Below are 6,615 nucleotides of genomic sequence, written 5' to 3'. Positions count from 1 at the left end.
TTGGGGCTCTCCGCCCCCTGCAGGCGGCGGCGCGGAGGGGAACCGGGGAATCCCGGGCGGATCACCTCGGCACGTGGTCGCGTCCCGGGCCCGACTGGAGACCCCTGTCTGGGGGTGGCCTCACTTTATCAAAAGTTGTGGAACTGGCACGAGGCAAAAATGAAAAGTGAGCTAATAAATCCTACGGCTTCAAACAGCTTGGCTTCTCTTTGGTCTTTCTGGGTACCAGAGGGAAATGTTAATCGGATGGGGGTTGGAGGAGTCGTCCACGGCCAAAATCTTTAAAGAATTTACACGTGGAGCGCTGACTTTCCGCTCTTGTTAACGAAAGATTGTGTTAGGTAGCCTAGCTATAGCAATAATTAAGATGTTCATTGGCAAGAGTTTTGTTTCGAGAGGTTTGAATCCTAATCTGAATCACCAAAGGGCTCTTAAGATGAAAGTAAAATGGCCTGTAAAAATGGTTTTAACTTTTCTAGGCCTTTTAACAAATAATTCCTTTACTGAAGTACTCAGAACAAGATACTTAATTAGCTGTTTTCTTGTTAAGATGAATGGGATTGGGGTTGAAGAAATATGAAGTGGAATGAGTTACTAATATAAACTGACCGAGCCAAGTCTGTCTTGCTGCCTTGTCAGGATTGGCAGTGAAGAGAAGAGGGGACTAAGGTGTAATTCCCTCTTCCCAAATGCTGTCGGAGGAAAAGGAAAAAGAGTAGAAGGCTGTCCGCAAAGAGTCCCTATTTTAGACTGTCACTGGTCTAAATTCTGAAAAGTTAACACTTGAATTTCATCATTTACACTGCCTGCCTGGTTTAAGGAGAGTTGTAAGACAGTGCTGTATTTTGAAAAATACCATGAAAACATCTTTCCAAACTACTATCTGTTCTTGCCATCTTAATATTCCTTATCTTGGGAAGTGAGATTCATTACCTTTGATTGGATAAAGGAAAAATCTAATATGCAGATTAAATTTGTGTAAAACTGGAGGCAAATGAAGTTTTTAAGTCACTTTAGGGGTTTTTGTGTCAAGTTTATTTGGAGCTGCTCTTGTTAAAATACATGGCTCAAGTCAACACTTAAGTAGAAACACATATTTGAGCATATATCTTATAACATGAACAAAACAAATTGTTTGCCTATACTGTGTATAAAATGTGAATGTTGTGAGGAAAAAAGTAGGTTGGGCGGTATATAGTAATATATAACCATCCTTTTTTGTTTGTTTTTTTGGTAGCAGGGATTAAACTCTTTGAAGGCAGGCAGCAGAACCACTGAGCGAAATCCCTGTCCTATATAACCATTCTTTACCAAAAAACCTTAAGAACTTATATTAAGTCCCATTTCAAACTAGTTTGATCTGAGTAAGTGGAATTTAGAAAGTGGAAGCTATTTATTGCTTTACCTCAGTACAGTGACTATTAGAGCACATTGCAGTATTGGACTTGTTAAAAAGAAAGTTACTTCCTTTGGTTTCCAACTGTACCTTTCAACGGTACCTGTTTAGGTAAATTTCTTGCTTTTTTTGGAAGTTGGGTACACTAATTTCTCCTGGAAAAGGGTGCCATTGTATTTTCTGAAGTAAGAAGACCAATAAACAGCTATGGGGTGATTATTTGGGCATTGTTAGAAGGTTTTGTACATGTATTAACACATTTAATGCTCTTGAGGGTAGGTAGCATTGACATTAAAAAAGTTTTTTAGCATTTACATTCTAACAATGAATCTGAGGTTATAACATGGTTAAGCAATCATTCTGGGTTTCAGAACTGAGCACTGGTAACTTGAGATTTTGTAGTTTTTTTTTGTTGTTGTTGTTAGCAGGGCTCTAACTCGGTTGTACTGACTTTTAAAGGATGTTCCATTGACTCGAACTGTTCAGTGTGGAATTAAAAAGCATACTTATTTTGGGTTCCACTGTGCTGTGGTGAAAAGCTGCAGTACTATAATCCTGAGGTTTGCTTCCACCATGCAGTTTATGTATAGTTGATTAATGACTTTTTTTTTTTTTTGGTATTGGGTATTGAACCCAGGACCTCACACTTGCCAGGCAGGTGCTGTGCCACTGAGCTACATCCTGACCCTGATTGACATTTTAGCCTATGTCTCCTATGTGTATATAAGTTATATGCTACATATACATGTAACTTTGGGAGTCTCATGTGGATAAATTATTAATTTTGTTTTTGCCAAACATCAGCCCATTTTGAATATTTGCTTCTCTCCTGTTGGGTTAGGTGATACACCTGATTTGAGAGTCTCAAATAGTCCATTTTGCTTGGGAATATATAATACTGTCAGTTCTAAGTTGACTAATAAGAGACTGTATTGGAGCCAAACAGTAAATGTTTTAAAAGAACAGCAATGACTGTTACACAAATGTTGTTCGAAGTCTTTTTTTTTTTTTTTTTTTTGGTACCACGGGTCAGACTAGGTTCTTGTTGCGGAACCACTGAGCTAAATCCCCCGGCCTATCGAAATCTTTTGAAATGAGATGGTGTCTGTGGTAAAGGGAAATCTGTCTTTGGGAGTTGTTAACTCCTCTGCTTTAAACCATTTTCATTTTTAAGTAATCAGCTCTTTAATTATGAAGTAATTTTCTGTAAAAAAGGAATAATAACTGGATTGTGAATGTAATCTGAACAGACTTATTGGGAAGGTACTCTTATTTTTGGAATGGGGCCTAGGCATTGGTTTTGAAAGTCAGATTGTAAGTAAGTCCCTTTTTTTTTTTTTGGTACTGGGGTTTGAACTCAGGCCCTTGCCACCTGCAAGAGGAAGGTGCCGGAACCACTGAGCTAAATCCCCACACTGTAAGTCCTTTTGTAAAGGATTGTGTTACTAAGCAGGTTCTTAATATTTTATCTGCAGTTCAGTGGAAATCTGAAAATATTCCCTTACAGAGCGGGCTCTCATTAATGTTTTCTTATTGACGGTATGGGGAATTTATTCAGAATAAGGTTTACCAGAATGGTAGTAAATTAATAGGTGTGTAGACATCTTGGTATTACAAGAAGACAAAATCAGTCAGCCATCTCTCTTTTCTCTAATGGAATATTTTTTTCATTTTCAAATATTCTGTTGTGAAGTGCTATACCAGTAATGTATACTGGATACCTTTATATTTTCCCCAGTGTCAGAATATATGGAAAAACAATAAATTAATGAACTACCCAATTTTGTAGGCCTTTTCTGGTGGAGTACTCAGGTTCACTCAGTAGTGAGAGCGGGCAGTCACAGGTCTTTTATTCCAGTTTTAATTATTAGTATTTATGGTCAAGTCATATCACATTTCATGCAATACTACTGTATGTAGGTTAACAGAAAGATTAAGAAACATAACAGATGTGAAAAGTCATAGGTGGCTAGTCAGATTATTTATAAAACCAATTTGGGGGCCGGGGATTTAGCTCAGTGGCACCACACCTGCTTGGCAAGTGCAAAATTCTGAATTTGATTCCCAATACCAAAAAAACAAACAAAAACAAACCCCAGCTTGGGGCTGTGAGCCAAGCACAAGGTGAGTGGTCTTGAGTTTGTACTACAGGTGCTAGTTCAAGTGGACCTCCTTACTCAAGGAGATCTAGCTGAGCTAAAACTGGGGGTCAGAGAGCCGGAGTTTGTTTTGTCATCCTTGTTAGGTTTACCAGGTAGACTGATGAGATAATAGGTCCATTTGGTGCTGCTCCCACCCCAGTGTTGGGTGTCCCTCCTTTTGTGTGATCCAGGTGAGGGGATTGATTGTATCATTTGTTGGTTTGGTGTATCCAATGAGCCACCGGCCTTTTTTTTCTTCTTTTGATATAACTTAGATTCATCATGTGCCCTTGATTTAAATTTGATGTTTTAGATGTCCGTTTTTTACTAGTATGTATCATTATTAGTTTATGCCTCATCATTGTGCTTTACAGCTGGGAGTTGTTCGTGAAGTGTGTGTCCAGCATCTGGCGATTACCTTTTTATACAGACAAGTTGTTACTCCTCATCATTTATTTGCATTCAAAACTGAGCAAAGTGCTGTTTCATAAAATGCAATCACTCAAGACGGATCACACCCTGAGTGCTACGGTTTCATACAACGTGGAGTAACTCACAGCAGAACACAGCGTGTGCTACATATTTCAGCTTTCCCTTCAGGAATGTCAAGAACCAGGTTGTCATTAGGTTTTCTTAAAGCCAGGGGAGCCTTTAGGTTTACATTGATTTTAAGTACTGTCAAGTTTAGGTTTAAATCTTTTGTGCTTTCTACTTGTCTAACCTATTTTTCTTTTAGAGTTTTGTTGTTGTTGTTTTTGGGTACTGGGGATCAAACTCTGGGAACTTGTGCTTGCGAGCCAGGCAGGGGAACCACTGAGCTAAATCTCTGGCCCTTAAGAGTTGTTTTAAAAGAATGTATTTTCATAGTTTTATTCTGGAAGTTACATGTACTGTTCCCAATCTTACGGGGATTGTTCCAAAATTTACAGCATTATGTACTTAGGAGCATTATAATACTTTAGTACCTTTCCTTCCTCGTGTTCACACCAATCACTTGAAGATCATGGTTGTTTTAAGGCACTACACAATGGTGGTACTATTTTTTAAAAAATATGTAGCTGAATATGTGATATGCACCTGTGATCTTAGCACTGGGGAGGCTGAGGCCTAAGAATCACTTGAGCTCAGGAGTTCCAAACTAGCCTGGGTAACGTAATGGGATCCTGTCTCAAAACAAAAAATCTGTAGATATATAGGTGATTTTCCTTGTTTCTGTCCATCTAGAATCACTTGCCTTCTTTCTGAAGAATATACTCAACAGAATATTTTAATAAGAATATTTAGAGGTGTTTTTATCTTAAAGTATTTGTTTTGCCTTCAAGAGTTTTTGATTGCATGTAGTGTTCTATGACTGTAACATACTGAGAATTCTGTGGTCTTTTTTGGTGTCTTCCCCCCCCCCTCTTTTTTGAGGCAGAGTCTTGCTGTGTAGTTCAGGCTGGCCTTGAATTCGCTGTGTAGCCCTGGTTGGCCTTGAACTCAGAGTAATCCTGCCTCAGGCTCCTGAGTGCTGGCATTACAAGTGTGTACCACCATGTTTATCATTAAAGAGAAAGCAGTATTCTGTGTATATTTTTGAGATGATGTCTTTGTCTGTGGCATTATCCTTTTTTATTTTGATTTATTTATGTACTGGGGATCAAACGCAAGAGCTTGTGCTTGTGAGGTAGGTGTTGTGACACTGAGCTAAGTCCCTGGCCCTTCCTTTTTCATCGATACACCTAAGTGTCTGTTTTTTATATATCTTGAGTAGGATTTGTAGGACTCCTTGAATCTGAGTTGACATTTTTCATCTGATTTGGAAAATCCTTAGTTGTGTTCTGTTCTGTTCTCTACTCCTATAACTTGTTTGAAGTTTTTGCAAGAGAGTAGAAGAAGGAAAATCATGAACTTTTGAATGAAAGGTATTTCATAATTTTCATCCTTTAGTATCTTGCCATATTTTGGTGTATTCTAAGCTGACTTCCTGCTCATTCAATTCTCCTCTGTATTTAATCCCCCTAAGCAAGCCAACTCATTTAGTTGGTGTCAGTTATTTTTATCTAAAAGTTCAGTTATTTTCTAAATTTTCTATACATTGGACCCTCAAGTTTGACAGACTAACACATTGGGTCAATTAGGTTAATGGAAGATTCAACTGCCTCTTGTTATCTGTAGCATGTATCCAGGTAAATATCCTAATCTCAGCTATATTGACTTAGTTATCTGAACCAATCCAGTTTGTAAGTCACAAGGGTCCACTGTATTGCCTTTTCAAATGGCTTATTCCTTACAGATACTGTTCTTCCTTTTTCACTCTCTGACAGTGAGTTTTTTGGCCTACCTGCCAGTCAGCTTAATTGAATAGGCTGGACAGCCCTGAATCTAAGGCCTTCCTTTCCTCTCTCTGATGGAATTTAGGGCCTGTTCCATGCTTGGTAAGTGTTTTGCAGCCGAGTTAAACCTGTAGCCCCAGATACTGTATTTTCGTAATTGGTAAGCCCTTTGGCTCTTGGTAGTTTTACACTCTGACAGTGATAGTTGATCATTGTGTTTGCAGGAATAGTTTCTGTTGCTCTTGAAAATTACTTAAATGAATTATTTGAGGTCTAGGACGAAGGTACTTTTCACTTACATTTGGACATGCAGGTATTGGTGAACACACTGACTGGGGTGCATTTTGAGGTCATAGCTTGTGGTTTGAGAGGGTGGTAAAAATGAAATGAATTTGGGCTATTTGTCTAGGAGGTTTATTTGAGAATATAGCTCTTTGGGGTTCCTGCTTAATTTGGGAGTGTTAATTTGACCACAAGGTGATTAAAACACATTTGCTGATAATGGTACTTACTTTAGGGCAAAAGTAGCTTCCTGTTTTGCCTTCAGTTTTAGACTTAGTAGTGTTTCAGTGCTTTAAAAAATTTTTTACCTGGGATGGAACTCAAGACCTTTCACTGAGGCAGAAGTGTGGCACTGAACTAAATCCCTGGCCTGCTTTTAAGATTTTAACAAATTTTCTGTACTTTTTAAATTTTATCTGGCTTTTAACTATCAAGCTTTTAACCTATCAAGAGTGGAAGTTTTTCACAGATTTTGGAATGT

At 38.4% G+C, this 6,615-nt stretch overlaps 1 protein-coding gene across 6 annotated transcripts in view; it reads left to right on the top strand.

Moving 5' to 3' along the window:
• Nap1l1 (nucleosome assembly protein 1 like 1) overlaps positions 1–6,615 on the top strand; it is a 34,388-nt gene that overhangs the window by 1,030 nt on the left and 26,743 nt on the right. The window contains exon 2 of one of the 6 annotated variants that reach the window (XM_010639554.3): positions 3,912–4,153. The exons of 4 other annotated variants lie outside the window; for them this stretch is intronic. The gene's annotated coding sequence lies outside the window, so the exon portion shown is untranslated. Of the gene's footprint in view, positions 1–3,911; positions 4,154–6,615 lie in introns of those variants that run through there. One more of the 6 variants, XM_033763786.1, reaches the window with a different exon arrangement.

This window comes from Fukomys damarensis, unplaced genomic scaffold (assembly GCF_012274545.1).
Source record: "Fukomys damarensis isolate Sample0158 unplaced genomic scaffold, DMR_v1.0_HiC HiC_scaffold_15, whole genome shotgun sequence".
Classification (NCBI taxonomy): Eukaryota; Metazoa; Chordata; class Mammalia; order Rodentia; family Bathyergidae; genus Fukomys; species Fukomys damarensis.
Note: the sequence above shows the minus strand (reverse complement) of the source record. Positions and strands in the feature narration are given on the sequence as shown.